The sequence below is a fragment of the Gymnoscopelus microlampas genome, assembly GCF_963454915.1.
Source record: "Gymnoscopelus microlampas genome assembly, chromosome: 5".
NCBI classification, from domain to species: domain Eukaryota; kingdom Metazoa; phylum Chordata; class Actinopteri; order Myctophiformes; family Myctophidae; genus Gymnoscopelus; species Gymnoscopelus microlampas.
In genome coordinates this window covers 14,672,188-14,694,254 of record NC_139942.1, presented here as the reverse complement: position 1 = coordinate 14,694,254, position 22,067 = coordinate 14,672,188, and positions in this window count along the sequence as shown.

Here is a 22,067-nt window from a genome sequence, read left to right as displayed (position 1 = left end):
CACGAGTCCTACCACCACGAGTCCTACCACCACGAGCCCTACCACAACGAGCCCTACCACCATGAGTCCTACCACAACAAGCCCTACCACTACACGCCCTACCACCACAAAACCTACCACCACGAGCCCTACCACCACGAGTCCTACCACAACGAGCCCCACCACTACGAGCTCTACCACAACAAGTCCAACCACAACGAGTCCTACCACAACGAGCCCTACCACAACGAGCCCTAGCACCACGAATCCTACCACAACGAGCCCTACCACCACGAATCCTACCACAACGAGCCCTACCACCACGAGCCCTACCACAACGAGCTCTACCACTACGAGCCCTACCACCACGAGTCCTACCACAACAAGCCCTACCACCACGAGTCCTACCACAACAAGCCCTACCACCACGAGTCCTACCACAACAAGTCCTACCACCACGAGTCCTACCACCACGAGCCCTACCACAACAAGCCCTACCACTACAAGCCCTACCACCACAAAACCTACCACCACGAGCCCTACCACAACGAGTCCTACCACTACGAGCCCTACCACTACGAGCACTACCATCACGAGTCCTACCACCACGAGTCCTACCACAACAAGCCCTACCACCAGGAGTTCTACCACAACAAGCCCTACCACCACGAGTCCTACCACAACAAGTCCTACCACCACGAGCCCTACCACAACGAGTCCTACCACTACGAGCTCTACCACAACGAGCCCTACCACTACGAGCCCTACCACAACGAGCCCTACCACTACGAGCCCTACCACCACGAGTCCTACCACCACGAGTCCTACTACAACAAGCCCTACCACCACGAGTCCTACCAGAACAAGCCCTACCACCACGAGTCCTACCATAACAAGTCCTACCACCACGAGTCCTACCACCACGAGTCCTACCACCACGAGCCCTACCACAACGAGCCCTACAACCATGAGTCCTACCACAACAAGCCCTACCACTACACGCCCTACCACCACAAAACCTATCACCACGAGCCCTACCACCACGAGTCCTACCACAACGAGCCCCACCACTACGAGCTCTACCACAACAAGTCCAACCACAACGAGTCCTACCACAACGAGCCCTACCACAACGAGCCCTAGCACCACGAATCCTACCACAACGAGCCCTACCACCACGAATCCTACCACAACGAGCCCTACCACCACGAGTCCTACCACAACGAGTCCTACCACTACGAGCCCTACCACAACGAGCCCTACCACTACGAGCCCTACCACAACGAGCCCTACCACTACGAGCCCTACCACCACGAGTCCTACCACCACGAGTCCTACTACAACAAGCCCTACCACCACGAGCCCTACCACAACGAGTCCTACCACTACGAGCCCTACCACAACGAGCCCTACCACTACGAGCCCTACCACAACGAGCCGTACCATTACGAGCCCTACCACCACGAGTCCTACCACCACGAGTCCTACTACAACAAACCCTACCACCACGAGTCCTACCACAACAAGCCCTACCACCACGAGTCCTACCACAACAAGTCCTACCACTACAAGCCCTACCACCACAAAACCTACCACCACGAGCCCTACCACCACGAGTCCTACCACAACGAGCCCCACCACTACGAACCCTACCACCACGAGTCCTACCACCACGAGCACTACCACAACGAGCCCTAGCACCACGAATCTTACCACAACGAGCCCTACCACCACGAATCCTACCACCACGAGTCCTACCACCACGAGTCCTACTAAAACAAGCCCTACCACCACGAGTCCTACCACAACAAGCCCTACCACCACGAGTCCTACCACAACAAGTCCTACCACCATGAGTCCTACCACAACAAGCCCTACCACTACAAGCCCTACCACCACAAAACCTACCACCACGAGCCCTACCACCACGAGTCCCACCACAACGAGCCCCACCACTACGAGCCCTACCACCACGAGTCCTACCACCACGAGCACTACCACAACGAGCCCTACCACAACGAGCCCTACCACAACGAGTCCTACCACGAGTCCTACCAGTACGAGCCCTACCACAACGAGTCCTACCACAACGAGTCCTACCACCACGAGCCCTACCACAACGAGCCCTACCACCACGAGCCCTACCACAACGAGTCCTACCACCATGAGTCCTACCACAACGAGCCCTACCACCATGAGTCCTACCACAACGAGCCCCACCACTACAAGCCCTACCACAACAAGTCCAACCACAACGAGTCCTACCAAAACGAGCCCTACCACAACGAGCCCTAGCACCACGAATCCTACCACAACGAGCCCTACCACCACGAATCCTACCACAACGAGCCCTACCACCACGAGTTCTACCACAACGAGTCCTACCACAACGAGTCCTACCACTACGAGCCCTACCACAACGAGCCCTACCACTACGAGCCCTACCACAACGAGCCCTACCACTACGAGCCCTACCACCACGAGTCCTACCACCACGAGTCCTACTACAACAAGCCCTACCACCACGAGTCCTACCACAACAAGCCCTACCACAACAAGCCCTACCACAACAAGTCCTACCACCATGAGTCCTACCACAACAAGCCCTACCACTACAAGCCCTACCACCACAAAACCTACCACCACGAGCCCTACCACCACGAGTCCTACCACAACGAGCCCCACCACTACGAGCCCTACCACCACGAGTCCTACCACCACGAGCACTACCACAACGAGCCCTACCACAACGAGCCCTACCACAACGACTCCTACCACAACGAGTCCTACCACAACGAGTCCTACCAGTACGAGCCCTACCACAACGAGTCCTACCACAACGAGTCCTACCACTACGAGCCCTACCACAACAAGTCCTACCACAACGAGTCCTACCACTACGAGCCCTACCACAACGAGCCCTACCACTACGAGCCCTACCACAACGAGCCCTACCACAACGAGCCCTACCACCACGAGCCCTACCACCACGAGTCCTACTTCCACGAGTCCTACCACAACAAGCCCTACCACCACGAGTCCTACCACAACAAGCCCTACCACCACGAGTCCTACCACAACAAGTCCTACCACCACGAGTCCTACCACCACGAGCCCTACCACAACAAGCCCTACCACTACAAGCCCTACCACCACAAAACCTACCACCACGAGCCCTACCACAACGAGTCCTACCACTACGAGCCCTACCACTACGAGCCCTACCACCACGAGTCCTACCACCACGAGTCCTACCACAACAAGCCCTACCACCACGAGTCCTACCACAACAAGCCCTACCACCACGAGTCCTACCACAACAAGTCCTACCACCACGAGTCCTACCACCACGAGCCCTACCACTACAAGCCCTACCACCACAAAACCTACCACCACGAGCCCTACCACAACGAGTCCTACCACTACGAGCCCTACCACAACGAGCCCTACCACTACGAGCCCTACCACAACGAGCCCTACCACTACGAGTTCTACCACCACGAGTCCTACCACCACGAGTCCTACTACAACAAGCCCTACCACCACGAGTCCTACCACAACAAGCCCTACCACCACGAGTCCTACCACAACAAGTCCTACCACCACGAGTCCTACCACCACGAGTCCTACCACCACGAGCCCTACCACAACGAGCCCTACCACCATGAGTCCTACCACAACAAGCCCTACCACTACACGCCCTACCACCACAAAACCTACCACCACGAGCCCTACCACCACGAGCCCTACCACCACGAGCCCTACCACAACGAGCCCCACCACTACGAGCTCTACCACAACAAGTCCAACCACAACGAGTCCTACCACAACGAGCCCTACCACAACGAGCCCTAGCACCACGAATCCTACCACAACGAGCCCTACCACCACGAATCCTACCACAACGAGCCCTACCACCACGAGTCCTACCACAACGAGTCCTACCACAACGAGTCCTACCACTACGAGCCCTACCACAACGAGCCCTACCACTACGAGCCCTACCACAACGAGCCCTACCACTACGAGCCCTACCACCACGAGTCCTACCACCACGAGTCCTACTACAACAAGCCCTACCACCACGAGTCCTACCACAACGAGTCCTACCACTACGAGCCCTACCACAACGAGCCCTACCACTACGAGCCCTACCACAACGAGCCCTACCACCACGAGCCCTACCACCACGAGTCCTACCACCACGAGTCCTACTACAACAAGCCCTACCACCACGAGTCCTACCACAACAAGCCCTACCACCACGAGTCCTACCACAACAAGCCCTACCACAACGAGCCCTACCACCATGAGTCCTACCACAACAAGCCCTACCACTACAAGCCCTACCACCACAAAACCTACCACCACGAGCCCTACCACCACGAGTCCTACCACAACGAGCCCCACCACTACGAACCCTACCACCACGAGTCCTACCACCACGAGCACTACCACAACGAGCCCTAGCACCACGAATCTTACCACAACGAGCCCTACCACCACGAATCCTACCACAACGAGCCCTACCACCACGAGTCCTACCACAACGAGTCCTACCACAACGAGTCCTACCACTACGAGCCCTACCACAACGAGCCCTACCACTACGAGCCCTACCACAACGAGCCCTACCACTACGAGCCCTACCACCACGAGTCCTACCACCACGAGTCCTACTACAACAAGCCCTACCACCACGAGTCCTACCACAACAAGCCCTACCACCACGAGTCCTACCACAACAAGTCCTACCACCACAAGTCCTACCACCACGAGTCCTACCACCACGAGCCCTACCACAACGAGCCCTACCACCATGAGTCCTACCACAACAAGCCCTACCACTACACGCCCTACCACCACAAAACCTACCACCACGAGCCCTACCACCACGAGTCCTACCACAACGAGCCCCACCACTACGAGCTCTACCACAACAAGTCCAACCACAACGAGTCCTACCACAACGAGCCCTACCACAACGAGCCCTAGCACCACGAATCCTACCACAACGAGCCCTACCACCACGAATCCTACCACAACGAGCCCTACCACCACGAATCCTACCACAACGAGTCCTACCACAACGAGTCCTACCACTACGAGCCCTACCACAACGAGCCCTACCACTACGAGCCCTACCACAACGAGCCCTACCACTACGAGCCCTACCACCACGAGTCCTACCACCACGAGTCCTACTACAACAAGCCCTACCACCACGAGTCCTACCACAACGAGTCCTACCACTACGAGCCCTACCACAACGAGCCCTACCACTACGAGCCCTACCACAACGAGCCCTACCACTACGAGCCCTACCACCACGAGTCCTACCACCACGAGTCCTACTAAAACAAGCCCTACCACCACGAGTCCTACCACAACAAGCACTACCACCACGAGTCCTACCACAACAAGTCCTACCACCACGAGTCCTACCACCATGAGCCCTACCACAACGAGCCCTACCACCATAAGTCCTACCACAACAAGCCCTACCACTACAAGCTCTACCACCACAAAACCTACCACCACGAGCCCTACCACCACGAGTCCTACCACAACGAGCCCCACCACTACGAGCCCTACCACCACGAGTCCTACCACCACGAGCACTACCACAACGAGCCCTACCACTACGAGCCCTACCACAACGAGCCCTACCACAACGACTCCTACCACAACGAGTCCTACCACAACGAGTCCTACCAGTACGAGCTCTACCACAACGAGTCCTACCACAACGAGTCCTACCACTACGAGCCCTACCACTACGAGCCCTACCACAACGAGCCCTACCACTACGAGCCCTACCACAACGAGCCCTACCACTACGAGCCCTACCACCACGAGTCCTACCTCCACGAGTCCTACCACAACAAGCCCTACCACCACGAGTCCTACCACAACAAGCCCTACCACCACGAGTCCTACCACAACAAGTCCTACCACCACGAGTCCTACCACCACGAGCCCTACCACAACAAGCCCTACCACTACAAGCCCTACCACCACAAAACCTACCACCACGAGCCCTACCACAACGAGTCCTACCACTACGAGCCCTACCACTACGAGCCCTACCACCACGAGTCCTACCACCACGAGTCCTACCACAACAAGCCCTACCACCACGAGTCCTACCACAACAAGCCCTACCACCACGAGCCCTACCACAACGAGTCCTACCACTACGAGCCCTACCACTACGAGCGCTACCACCACGAGTCCTACCACCACGAGTCCTACCACAACAAGCCCTACCACCACGAGTCCTACCACAACAAGCCCTACCACCACGAGTCCTACCACAACAAGTTCTACCACCACGAGTCCTACCACCACGAGCCCTACCACCACAAGCCCTACCACCACAAAACCTACCACCACGAGCCCTACCACAACGAGTCCTACCACTACGAGCCCTACCACAACGAGCCCTACCACTACGAGCCCTACCACCACGAGTCCTACCACCACGAGTCCTACCACAACAAGCCCTACCACCACGAGTCCTACCACAACAAGCTCTACCACCACGAGTCCTACCACAACAAGTCCTACCACAACGAGTCCTACCACCACGAGTCCTACCACAACAAGCCCTACCACCACGAGCCCTACCACAACAAGCCCTACCACCACGAGTCCTACCACAACGAGTCCTACCACCACGAGTCCTACCACCACGAGCCCTACCACAACAAGCCCTACCACTACAAGCCCTACCACCACAAAACCTACCACCCCGAGCCCTACCACCATGAGCCCTACCACAACAAGCCCTACCACTACAAGCCCTACCACCACAAAACCTACCACCACAAGCCCTACCACCACGAGTCCTACCACAACGAGCCCCACCACTACGAGCCCTACCACAACAAGTCCAACCACAACGAGTCCTACCACCACGAGCCCTACCACTACAAGCCCTACCACCACAAAACCTACCACCACGAGCCCTACCACAACGAGTCCTACCACTACGAGCCCTACCACAACGAGCCCTACCACTACGAGCCCTACCACCACGAGTCCTACCACCACGAGTCCTACCACAACAAGCCCTACCACCACGAGTCCTACCACAACGAGTCCTACCACTACGAGCCCTACCACAACAAGTCCTACCACAACGAGCCCTACCACTACGAGCCCTACCACAACGAGCCCTACCACTACGAGCTCTACCACAACGAGCCCTACCACTACGAGCCCTACCACCACGAGTCCTAGCACCACGAGTCCTACCACAACAAGCCCTACCACCACGAGTCCTACCACAACAAGCCCTACCACCACGAGTCCTACCACAACGAGTCCTACCACCACGAGTCCTACCACCACGAGCCCTACCACAACAAGCCCTACCACCACAAAACCTACCACCACGAGCCCTACCACCACGAGTCCTACCACCACGAGCCCTACCACAACAAGCCCTACCACCACAAAACCTACCACCACGAGTCCTACCACCACGAGTCCTACCACAACAAGCCCTACCACCACGAGTCCTACCACAACGAGTCCTACCACTACGAGCCCTACCACAACAAGTCCTACCACAACGAGCCCTACCACTACGAGCCCTACCACAACGAGCCCTACCACTACGAGCTCTACCACAACGAGCCCTACCACTACGAGCCCTACCACCACGAGTCCTAGCACCACGAGTCCTACCACAACAAGCCCTACCACCACGAGTCCTACCACAACAAGCCCTACCACCACGAGTCCTACCACAACAAGTCCTACCACCACGAGTCCTACCACCACGAGCCCTACCACAACAAGCCCTACCACCACAAAACCTACCACCACGAGCCCTACCACCACGAGTCCTACCACCACGAGCCCTACCACAACAAGCCCTACCACTACAAGCCCTACCACCATAAAACCTACCACCACGAGCCCTACCACAACGAGTCCTACCACTACGAGCCCTACCACTACGAGCCCTACCACCACGAGTCCTACCACCACGAGTCCTACCACAACAAGCCCTACCACCACGAGTCCTACCACAACAAGCCCTACCACCACGAGTCCTACCACAACAAGTCCTACCACCACGAGTCCTACCACCACGAGCCCTACCACTACAGGCCCTACCACCACAAAACCTACCACCACGAGCCCTACCAAAACGAGTCCTACCAATACGAGCCCTACCACAACGAGCCCTACCAATACGAGCCCTACCACAACGAGCTCTACCACTACGAGCCCTACCACCACGAGTCCTACCACCACGAGTCCTACTACAACAAGCCCTACCACCACGAGTCCTACCACAACAAGCCCTACCACCATGAGTCCTACCACAACAAGTCCTACCACCACGAGTCCTACCACCACGAGTCCTACCACCACGAGCCCTACCACAACGAGCCCTACCACCATGAGTCCTACCACAACAAGCCCTACCACTACACGCCCTACCACCACAAAACCTACCACCACGAGCCCTACCACCACGAGTCCTACCACAACAAGCCCCACCACTACGAGCTCTACCACAACAAGTCCAACCAAAACGAGTCCTACCACAACGAGACCTACCACAACGAGCCCTAGCACCACGAATCCTACCACAACGAGCCCTACCACCACGAATCCTACCACAACGAGCCCTACCACCACGAGTCCTACCACAACGAGTCCTACCACAACGAGTCCTACCTCTACGAGCCCTACCACAACGAGCCCTACCACTACGAGCCCTACCACAACGAGCCCTACCACTACGAGCCCTACCACCACGAGTCCTACCACCACGAGTCCTACTACAACAAGCCCTACCACCACGAGTCCTACCACAACAAATCCTACCACTACGAGCCCTACCACAACGAGCCCTACCACTACGAGCCCTACCACAACGAGCCCTACCACTACGAGCCCTACCACCACGAGTCCTACCACCACGAGTCCTACTACAACAAGCCCTACCACCACGAGTCCTACCACAACAAGCACTACCACCACGAGTCCTACCACAACAAGTCCTACCACCACGAGTCCTACCACCACGAGCCCTACCACAACGAGCCCTACCACCATGAGTCCTACCACAACAAGCCCTACCACTACAAGCTCTACCACCACAAAACCTACCACCACGAGCCCTACCACCACGAGTCCTACCACAACGAGCCCCACCACTACGAGCCCTACCACCACGAGTCCTACCACCACGAGCACTATCACAACGAGCCCTACCACTACGAGCCCTACCACAACGAGCCCTACCACAACGACTCCTACCACAACGAGTCCTACCAAAACGAGTCCTACCAGTACGAGCTCTACCACAACGAGTCCTACCACAACGAGTCCTACCACTACGAGCCCTACCACAACAAGTCCTACCACAACGAGTCTTACCACTACGAGCCCTACCACAACGAGCCCTACCACTACGAGCCCTACCACAACGAGCCCTACCACTACGAGCCCTACCACCACGAGTCCTACCTCCACGAGTCCTACCACAACAAGCCCTACCACCACGAGTCCTACCACAACAAGCCCTACCACCACGAGTCCTACCACAACAAGTCCTACCACCACGAGTCCTACCACCACGAGCCCTACCACAACAAGCCCTACCACTACAAGCCCTACCACCACAAAACCTACCACCACGAGCCCTACCACAACGAGTCCTACCACTACGAGCCCTACCACTACGAGCCCTACCACCACGAGTCCTACCACCACGAGTCCTACCACAACAAGCCCTACCACCACGAGTTCTACCACAACAAGCCCTACCACCACGAGCCCTACCACAACGAGTCCTACCACTACGAGCCCTACCACTACGAGCCCTACCACCACGAGTCCTACCACCACGAGTCCTACCACAACAAGCCCTACCACCACGAGTCCTACCACAACAAGCCCTACCACCACGAGTCCTACCACAACAAGTTCTACTACCACGAGTCCTACCACCACGAGCCCTACCACTACAAGCCCTACCACCACAAAACCTACCACCACGAGCCCTACCACAACGAGTCCTACCACTACGAGCCCTACCACAACGAGCCCTACCACTACGAGCCCTACCACCACGAGTCCTACCACCACGAGTCCTACCACAACAAGCCCTACCACCACGAGTCCTACCACAACAAGCTCTACCACCACGAGTCCTACCACAACAAGTCCTACCACCACGAGCCCTACCACCACGAGTCCTACCACAACAAGCCCTACCACCACGAGCTCTACCACAACAAGCCCTACCACCACGAGTCCTACCACAACGAGTCCTACCACCACGAGTCCTACCACCACGAGCCCTACCACAACAAGCCCTACCACTACAAGCCCTACCACCACAAAACCTACCACCACGAGCCCTACCACAACGAGTCCTACCACTACGAGCCCTACCACAACGAGCCTTACCACTACGAGCCCTACCACAACGAGCCATACCACTACGAGCCCTACCACCACGAGTCCTACCACCACGAGTCCTACCACAACAAGCCCTACCACCACGAGTCCTACCACAACGAGTCCTACCACTACGAGCCCTACCACAACAAGTCCTACCACAACGAGCCCTACCACTACGAGCCCTACCACAACGAGCCCTACCACTACGAGCTCTACCACAACGAGCCCTACCACTACGAGCCCTACCACCACGAGTCCTAGCACCACGAGTCCTACCACAACAAGCCCTACCACCACGAGTCCTACCACAACAAGCCCTACCACCACGAGTCCTACCACAACAAGTCCTACCACCACGAGTCCTACCACCACGAGCCCTACCACCACGAGCCCTACCACAACAAGCCCTACCACCACAAAACCTACCACCACGAGCCCTACCACAACGAGTCCTACCACTACGAGCCCTACCACTACGAGCCCTACCACCACGAGTCCTACCACCACGAGTCCTACCACAACAAGCCCTACCACCACGAGTCCTACCACAACAAGCCCTACCACCACGAGTCCTACCACCACGAGTCCTACCACCACGAGCCCTACCACTACAAGCCCTACCACCACAAATCCTACCACCACGAGCCCTACCACAACGAGTCCTACCACTACGAGCCCTACCACAACGAGCCCTACCACTACGAGCCCTACCACAACGAGCCCTACCACTACGAGCCCTACCACCACGAGTCCTACCACCACGAGTCCTACTACAACAAGCCCTACCACCACGAGTTCTACCACAACAAGCCCTACCACTACACGCCCTACCACCACAAAACCTACCACCACGAGCCCTACCACCACGAGTCCTACCACAACGAGCCCCACCACTACGAGCCCTACCACAACAAGTCCAACCACAACGAGTCCTACCACAACGAGCCCTACCACAACGAGCCCTAGCACCACGAATCCTACCACAACGAGCCCTACCACCACGAATCCTACCACAACGAGCCCTACCACCACGAGTCCTACCACAACGAGTCCTACCACAACGAGTCCTACCACTACGAGCCCTACCACAACGAGCCCTACCACTACGAGCCCTACCACTACGAGCCCTACCACCACGAGTCCTACCACCACGAGTCCTACTACAACAAGCCCTACCACCACGAGTCCTACCACAACAAGCCCTACCACCACGAGTCCTACCACAACAAGTCCTACCACCATGAGTCCTACCACAACAAGCCCTACCACTACAAGCCCTACCACCACAAAACCTACCACCACGACTCCTACCACCACGAGTCCTACCACAACGAGCCCCACCACTACGAGCCCTACCACCACGAGCCCTACCACCACGAGCACTACCACAACGAGCCCTACCACAACGAGCCCTACCACAACGACTCCTACCACAACGAGTCCTACCACAACGAGTCCTACCAGTACGAGCCCTACCACAACGAGTCCTACCACAACGAGTCCTACCACTACGAGCCCTACCACAACAAGTCCTACCACAACGAGTCCTACCACTACGAGCCCTACCACAACGAGCCCTACCACTACGAGCCCTACCACAACGAGCTCTACCACTACGAGCCCTACCACCACGAGTCCTACCACAACAAGCCCTACCACCACGAGTCCTACCACAACAAGCCCTACCACCACGAGTCCTACCACAACAAGTCCTACCACCACGAGTCCTACCACCACGAGCCCTACCACAACAAGCCCTACCACTACAAGCCCTACCACCACAAAACCTACCACCACGAGCCCTACCACAACGAGTCCTACCACTACGAGCCCTACCACTACGAGCCCTACCATCACGAGTCCTACCACCACGAGTCCTACCACAACAAGCCCTACCACCACGAGTCCTACCACAACAAGCCCTACCACCACGAGTCCTACCACAACAAGTCCTACCACCACGAGTCCTACCACCACGAGCTCTACCACTACAAGCCCTACCACCACAAAACCTACCACCACGAGCCCTACCACAACGAGTCCTACCACTAGGAGCTCTACCACAACAAGCCCTACCACTACGAGCCCTACCACAACGAGCCCTACCACTACGAGCCCTACCACCACGAGTCCTACCACCACGAGTCCTACTACAACAAGCCCTACCACCACGAGTCCTACCACAACAAGCCCTACCACCACGAGTCCTACCACAACAAGTCCTACCACCACGAGTCCTACCACCACGAGTCCTACCACCACGAGCCCTACCACAACGAGCCCTACCACCATGAGTCCTACCACAACAAGCCCTACCACTACACGCCCTACCACCACAAAACCTACCACCACGAGCCCTACCACCACGAGTCCTACCACAACGAGCCCCACCACTACGAGCTCTACCACAACAAGTCCAACCACAACGAGTCCTACCACAACGAGCCCTACCACAACGAGCCCTAGCACCACGAATCCTACCACAACGAGCCCTACCACCACGAATCCTACCACAACGAGCCCTACCACCACGAGTCCTACCACAACGAGTCCTACCACTACGAGCCCTACCACAACGAGCCCTACCACTACGAGCCCTACCACAACGAGCCCTACCACTACGAGCCCTACCACCACGAGTCCTACCACCACGAGTCCTACTACAACAAGCCCTACCACCACGAGTCCTACCACAACGAGTCCTACCACTACGAGCCCTACCACAACGAGCCCTACCACTACGAGCCCTACCACAACGAGCCCTACCACTACGAGCCCTACCACCACGAGTCCTACCACCACGAGTCCTACTACAACAAGCCCTACCACCACGAGTCCTACCACAACAAGCCCTACCACCACGAGTCCTACCACAACAAGTCCTACCACTACAAGCCCTACCACCACAAAACCTACCACCACGAGCCCTACCACCACGAGTCCTACCACAACGAGCCCCACCACTACGAACCCTACCACCACGAGTCCTACCACCACGAGCACTACCACAACGAGCCCTAGCACCACGAATCTTACCACAACGAGCCCTACCATCACGAATCCTACCACAACGAGCCCTACCACCACGAGTCCTACCACAACGAGTCCTACCACAACGAGTCCTACCACTACGAGCCCTACCACAACGAGCCCTACCACTACGAGCCCTACCACAACGAGCCCTACCACTACGAGCCCTACCACCACGAGTCCTACCACCACGAGTCCTACTACAACAAGCCCTACCACCACGAGTCCTACCACAACAAGCCCTACCACCACGAGTCCTACCACAACAAGTCCTACCACCATGAGTCCTACCACAACAAGCCCTACCACTACAAGCCCTACCACCACAAAACCTACCACCACGAGCCCTACCACCACGAGTCCTACCACAACGAGCCCCACCACTACGAGCCCTACCACCACGAGTCCTACCACCACGAGCACTACCACAACGAGCCCTACCACAACGAGCCCTACCACAACGACTCCTACCACAACGAGTCCTACCACAACGAGTCCTACCAGTACGAGCCCTACCACAACGAGTCCTACCACAACGAGTCCTACCACTACGAGCCCTACCACAACAAGTCCTACCACAACGAGTCCTACCACTACGAGCCCTACCACAACGAGCCCTACCACTACGAGCCCTACCACAACGAGCCCTACCACTACGAGCCCTACCACCACGAGTCCTACTTCCACGAGTCCTACCACAACAAGCCCTACCACCACGAGTCCTACCACAACAAGCCCTACCACCACGAGTCCTACCACAACAAGTTCTACCACCACGAGTCCTACCACCACGAGCCCTACCACAACAAGCCCTACCACTACAAGCCCTACCACCACAAAACCTACCACCACGAGCCCTACCACAACGAGTCCTACCACTAAGAGCCCTACCACTACAAGCCCTACCACCACGAGTCCTACCACCACGAGTCCTACCACAACAAGCCCTACCACCACGAGTCCTACCACAACAAGCCCTACCACCACGAGTCCTACCACAACAAGTCCTACCACCACGAGTCCTACCACCACGAGCCCTACCACTACAAGCCCTACCACCACAAAACCTACCACCACGAGCCCTACCACAACGAGTCCTACCACTACGAGCCCTACCACAACGAGCCCTACCACTACGAGCCCTACCACAACGAGCCCTACCACTACGAGCCCTACCACCACGAGTCCTACCACCACGAGTCCTACTACAACAAGCCCTACCACCACGAGTCCTACCACAACAAGCCCTACCACCACGAGTCCTACCACAACAAGTCCTACCACCACGAGTCCTACCACCACGAGTCCTACCACCACGAGCCCTACCACAACGAGCCCTACCACCACGAGTCCTACCACAACGAGTCCTACCACAACGAGTCCTACCACTACGAGCCCTACCACAACGAGCCCTACCACTACGAGCCCTACCACAACGAGCCCTACCACTACGAGCCCTACCACCACGAGTCCTACCACCACGAGTCCTACTACAACAAGCCCTACCACCACGAGTCCTACCACAACAAGCCCTACCACCACGAGTCCTACCACAACAAGTCCTACCACCATGAGTCCTACCACAACAAGCCCTACCACTACAAGCCCTACCACCACAAAACCTACCACCACGAGCCCTACCACCACGAGTCCTACCACAACGAGCCCCACCACTACGAGCCCTACCACCACGAGTCCTACCACCACGAGCACTACCACAACGAGCCCTACCACAACGAGCCCTACCACAACGACTCCTACCACAACGAGTTCTACCACAACGAGTCCTACCAGTACGAGCCCTACCACAACGAGTCCTACCACAACGAGTCCTACCACTACGAGCCCTACCACAACAAGTCCTACCACAACGAGTCCTACCACTACGAGCCCTACCACAACGAGCCCTACCACTACGAGCCCTACCACAACGAGCCCTACCACTACGAGCCCTACCACCACGAGTCCTACTTCCACGAGTCCTACCACAACAAGCCCTACCACCACGAGTCCTACCACAACAAGCCCTACCACCACGAGTCCTACCACAACAAGTCCTACCACCACGAGTCCTACCACCACGAGCCCTACCACAACAAGCCCTACCACTACAAGCCCTACCACCACAAAACCTACCACCACGAGCCCTACCACAACGAGTCCTACCACTAAGAGCCCTACCACTACGAGCCCTACCACCACGAGTCCTACCACCACGAGTCCTACCACAACAAGCCCTACCACCACGAGTCCTACCACAACAAGCCCTACCACCACGAGTCCTACCACAACAAGTCCTACCACCACGAGTCCTACCACCACGAGCCCTACCACTACAAGCCCTACCACCACAAAACCTACCACCACGAGCCCTACCACAACGAGTCCTACCACTACGAGCCCTACCACAACGAGCCCTACCACTACGAGCCCTACCACAACGAGCCCTACCACTACGAGCCCTACCACCACGAGTCCTACCACCACGAGTCCTACTACAACAAGCCCTACCACCACGAGTCCTACCACAACAAGCCCTACCACCACGAGTCCTACCACAACAAGTCCTACCACCACGAGTCCTACCACCACGAGTCCTACCACCACGAGCCCTACCACAACGAGCCCTACCACCATGAGTCCTACCACAACAAGCCCTACCACTACACGCCCTACCACCACAAAACCTACCACCACGAGCCCTACCACCACGAGTCCTACCACAACGAGCCCCACCACTACGAGCTCTACCACAACAAGTCCAACCACAACGAGTCCTACCACAACGAGCCCTACCACAACGAGCCCTAGCACCACGAATCCTACCACAACGAGCTCTACCACCACGAATCCTACCACAACGAGCCCTACCACCACGAGTCCTACCACAACGAGTCCTACCACAACGAGTCCTACCACTACGAGCCCTACCACAACGAGCCCTACCACTACGAGCCCTACCACAACGAGCCCTACCACTACGAGCCCTACCACCACGAGTCCTACCACCACGAGTCCTACTACAACAAGCCCTACCACCACGAGTCCTACCACAACGAGTCCTACCACTACGAGCCCTACCACAACGAGCCCTACCACTACGAGCCCTACCACAACGAGCCCTACCACTACGAGCCCTACCACAACGAGCCCTACCACTACGAGCCCTACCACCACGAGTCCTACCACCACGAGTCCTACTACAACAAGCCCTACCACCACGAGTCCTACCACAACAAGCCCTACCACCACGAGTCCTACCACAACAAGTCCTACCACCACGAGCCCTACCACAACGAGCCCTACCACCATGAGTCCTACCACAACAAGCCCTACCACTACAAGCCCTACCACCACAAAACCTACCACCACGAGCCCTACCACCACAAGTCCTACCACAACGAGCCCCACCACTACGAGCCCTACCACCATGAGCTCTACCACCACGAGCCCTACCACAACGAGCCCTACCACTACGAGCCCTACCACAACGAGCCCTACCACAACGACTCCTACCACAACGAGTCCTACCACAACGAGTCCTACCAGTACGAGCTCTACCACAACGAGTCCTACCACAACGAGTCCTACCACTACGAGCCCTACCACAACAAGTCCTACCACAACGAGTCCTACCACTATGAGCCCTACCACAACGAGCCCTACCACTACGAGCCCTACCACAACGAGCCCTACCACTACGAGCCCTACTACCACGAGTCCTACCTCCACGAGTCCTACCACAACAAGCCCTACCACCACGAGTCCTACCACAACAAGCCCTACCACCACGAGTCCTACCACAACAAGTTCTACCACCACGAGTCCTACCACCACGAGCCCTACCACAACAAGCCCTACCACTACAAGCCCTACCACCACAAAACCTACCACCACGAGCCCTACCACAACGAGTCCTACCACTACGAGCCCTACCACAACGAGCCCTACCACTACGAGCCCTACCACCACGAGTCCTACCACCACGAGTCCTACTACAACAAGCCCTACCACCACGAGTCCTACCACAACGAGTCCTACCACTACGAGTCCTACCACAACGAGTCCTACCACTACGAGCCCTACCACAACAAGTCCTACCACAACGAGTCCTACCACTACGAGCCCTACCACAACGAGCCCTACCACTACGAGCCCTACCACAACGAGCCCTAACCCTACGAGCCCTAATACCACGAGTCCTACTTCCACGAGTCCTACCACAACAAGCCCTACCACCACGAGACCTACCACAACAAGCCCTACCACCACGAGTCCTACCACAACAAGTCCTACCACCACGAGTCCTACCACCACGAGCCCTACCACAACAAGCCCTACCACTACAAGCCCTACCACCACAAAACCTACCACCACGAGCCCTACCACAACCAATCCTACCACTACGAGCCCTACCACTACGAGCCCTACCACCACGAGTCCTACCACCACGAGTCCTACCACAACAAGCCCTACCACCACGAGTCCTACCACAACAAGCCCTACCACCACGAGTCCTACCACAACAAGTCCTACCACCACGAGTCCTACCACCACGAGCCCTACCACTACAAGCCCTACCACCACAAAACCTACCACCACGAGCCCTACCACAACGAGTCCTACCACTACGAGCCCTACCACAACGAGCCCTACCACTACGAGCCCTACCACAACGAGCCCTACCACTACGAGCCCTACCACCACGAGTCCTACCACCACGAATCCTACTACAACAAGCCCTACCACCACGAGTCCTACCACAACAAGCCCTACCACCACGAGTCCTACCACAACAAGTCCTACCACCACGAGTCCTACCACCACGAGTCCTACCACCACGAGCCCTACCAAAACGAGCCCTACCACCATGAGTCCTACCACAACAAGCCTTACCACTACACGCCCTACCACCACAAAACCTACCACCACGAGCCCTACCACCACGAGTCCTACCACAACGAGCCCCACCACTACGAGCTCTACCACAACAAGTCCAACCAAAACGAGTCCTACCACAACGAGCCCTACCACAACGAGCCCTAGCACCACGAATCCTACCACAACGAGCCCTACCACCACGAATCCTACCACAACGAGCCCTACCACCACGAGTCCTACCACAACGAGTCCTACCACAACGAGTCCTACCACTACGAGCCCTACCACAACGAGCCCTACCACTACGAGCCCTACCACCACGAGTCCTACCACCACGAGTCCTACTACAACAAGCCCTACCACCACGAGTCCTACCACAACGAGTCCTACCACTACGAGCCCTACCACAACGAGCCCTACCACTACGAGCCCTACCACAACGAGCCCTACCACTACGAGCCCTACCACCACGAGTCCTACCACCACGAGTCCTACCACAACAAGCCCTACCACCAAGAGTCCTACCACAACAAGTCCTACCACCACGAGTCCTACCACCACGAGCCTTACCACAATGAGCCCTACCACCATGAGTCCTACCACAACAAGCCCTACCACTACAAGCCCTACCACCACAAAACTTACCACCACGAGCTCTACCACCACGAGTCCTACCACAACGAGCCCCACCACTACGAGCCCTACCACCACGAGTCCTACCACCACGAGCACTACCACAACGAGCCCTACCACTACGAGCCCTACCACAACGAGCCCTACCACAACGACTCCTACCACAACGAGTCCTACCACAACGAGTCCTACCACCACGAGTCCTACCACAACAAGCCCTACCACCACGAGTCCTACCACAACAAGCCCTACCACCACGAGTCCTACCACAACAAGTCCTACCACCACGAGTCCTACCACCACGAGCCCTACCACAACGAGCCCTACCACCATGAGTCCTACCACAACAAGCCCTACCACTACAAGCCCTACCACCACAAAACCTACCACCACGAGCCCTACCACCACGAGTCCTACCACAACGAGCCCCACCACTACGAGCCCTACCACCACGAGTCCTACCACCACGAGTCCTACCACCACGAGCACTACCACAACGAGCCCTACCACTACGAGCCCTACCACAACGAGCCCTACCACAACGACTCCTACCACAACGAGTCCTACCACAACGAGTCCTACCAGTACGAGCCCTACCACAACGAGTCCTACCACAACGAGTCCTACCACTACGAGCCCTACCACAACAAGTCCTACCGCAACGAGTCCTACCACAACGAGTCCTACCACTACGAGCCCTACCATAACGAGTCCTACCACAACGAGCCCTACCACAACGAGTCCTACCACAACGAGTCCTACCACAACGAGCTCTAGCACCACAAGTCCTACGACCACGAGCCTTACCACAACGAGCCCTACCACAACGAGTTCTACCACCACTAGTCCTACCACAACGAGCCCTACCACCGCGAGTCCTACCACCACAAGTCCTACCACCACGAGCCCTACCACCACGAGCTCTACCACCACGAGCACTACCACAACGAGTTCTACCACCACGAGTCCTACCACAACAAGTGCTACTACTACAAGCTCTACCACCACGAGCCCTACCACAACGAGTCCTACCACAACGAGCTCTACTACTACGAGCCCCACCACCACGAGCACTACCACCACGAGCCCTACCACAACGAGTCGTACCACAACAAGTCCTACCACTACGAGCCCTACCACCACCAGTCCTACAACAACAAGTCCTACCACCACGAGTCCTATCACAACGAGCCCCACCACTACGAGCCCTACTACCACGAGTCCTACCACAACAAGTCCTACCACCACGAGTCCTACCACCACGAGCCCTACCACAACGAGCTCTACCACTACGAGCCCTACCACAACCAGTCCTACCACAACAAGTTCTACCACCACGAGTCCTACCACTACGAGCCCTACCACAACAAGTCCTACCACAACGAGTCTTACCACAACGAGTCCTACCACTACGAGCTCTACCACAACGAGTCCTACCACATCGAGCCCTACCACCACGAGTCCTACCACCACAAGTCCTACCAGCACAAACCCTACAACCACGAGCCCTACCACTACGAGCCCTACCACAACGAGTCCTACCACAACAAGTCCTACCACTACGAGCCCTACCACCACCAGTCCTACCACAACAAGTCCTACCACCACGAGTCCTACCACAACGAGCCCCACCACTACGAGCCCTACCACCACGAGTCCTACCACAACAAGTCCTACCACCACGAGTCCTACCACAACGAGCCATACCACCACGAGTCCTACCACAACGAGCCCTAATACAACGAGTCCTACCACAATGAGTCCTACCACTACGAGCCCTACCACAACAAGTCCTACCACAACGAGTCCTAGCACAACGAGTCCTACCACTACGAGCTCTACCACAACGAGTCCTACCACAACGAGCCCTACCACAACGAGTCCTACCACAACGAGTCCTACCACAACGAGCTCTAGCACCACAAGTCCTACCACCACGAGCCCTACCACAACGAGCCCTACCACAACGAGTCCTACCACAACGAGCCCTACTACCACGAGTCCTACCACAACGAGCCCTACCACCACGAGTCCTACCACCACAAGTCCTACCAGTACAAGCCCTACCACCACAAGCCCTACCACCACGAGCTCTACCACAACGAGCACTACCACAAAGAGTTCTACCACAACAAGCCCTACAACTACAAGCCCTACCACCACGAGCCCTACCACAACGAGTCCTACAACAACGAGCTCTACCACTACGAGCCCTACCACCACAAGCCCTACCACTAGGAGCCCTACCACAACGAGTCCTACCACAACGAGTCCTACCACTACGAGCCCTACCACAACCAGTCCTATGACAACAAGTCCTACCACAACGAGTCCTACCACAACGAGTCCTACCACAACGAGTCCTACCACAACGAGTCCTACCACAACGAGCCCTACCACTACAAGCCCTACCACCAAAAGCATTACAACCACAAGCCCTACCACAACGAGTCCTACCACAACGAGCCCTACCACTACAAGCCCTACCACCACCAGTCCTACCACAACAAGTCCTAACACCACGAGTCCTACCACAAAGAGCCCTAACAGAGTAGGACTCGTTCCACGAGTTCGATCACAACGAGCTCTACCACAACGAGCCCTACCACTACAAGCCCTACCACAACGAGCCCTACCACAACGAGCTCTACAACCACGAGCACTACCACGACAAGCCCTACGGCAACGAGCCCTACCACGACGAGCCCTACCACTACGAGCTCTACCACTACGAGCTCTACCACTACGAGCCGTACCACAACGAGCCCTACCACAACGAGCTGTACCACAACGAGCCCTACCTCGACGAGCCCTACCTCGACGAGCCCTACCACGACGAGCCCTACCACTACGAGCTTTACCACTACGAGTTCTACCACAACGAGCCCTACCACAACGAGCTCCACCACAACGAGCCCTACCTCGACGAATCCTACCACGACGAATCCTACCACGACGAGCCCTACCACGACGAGCCCTACTACCACCTCGAGTTCTACCACATCGAGCCCTACCACAAAGAGCCCTACCACAACAAGCTATACCACCACAAGCCCTACCACCACGAGCCCTACCACAACGAGCCCTACCACAAAGAGCCCTACCATAAC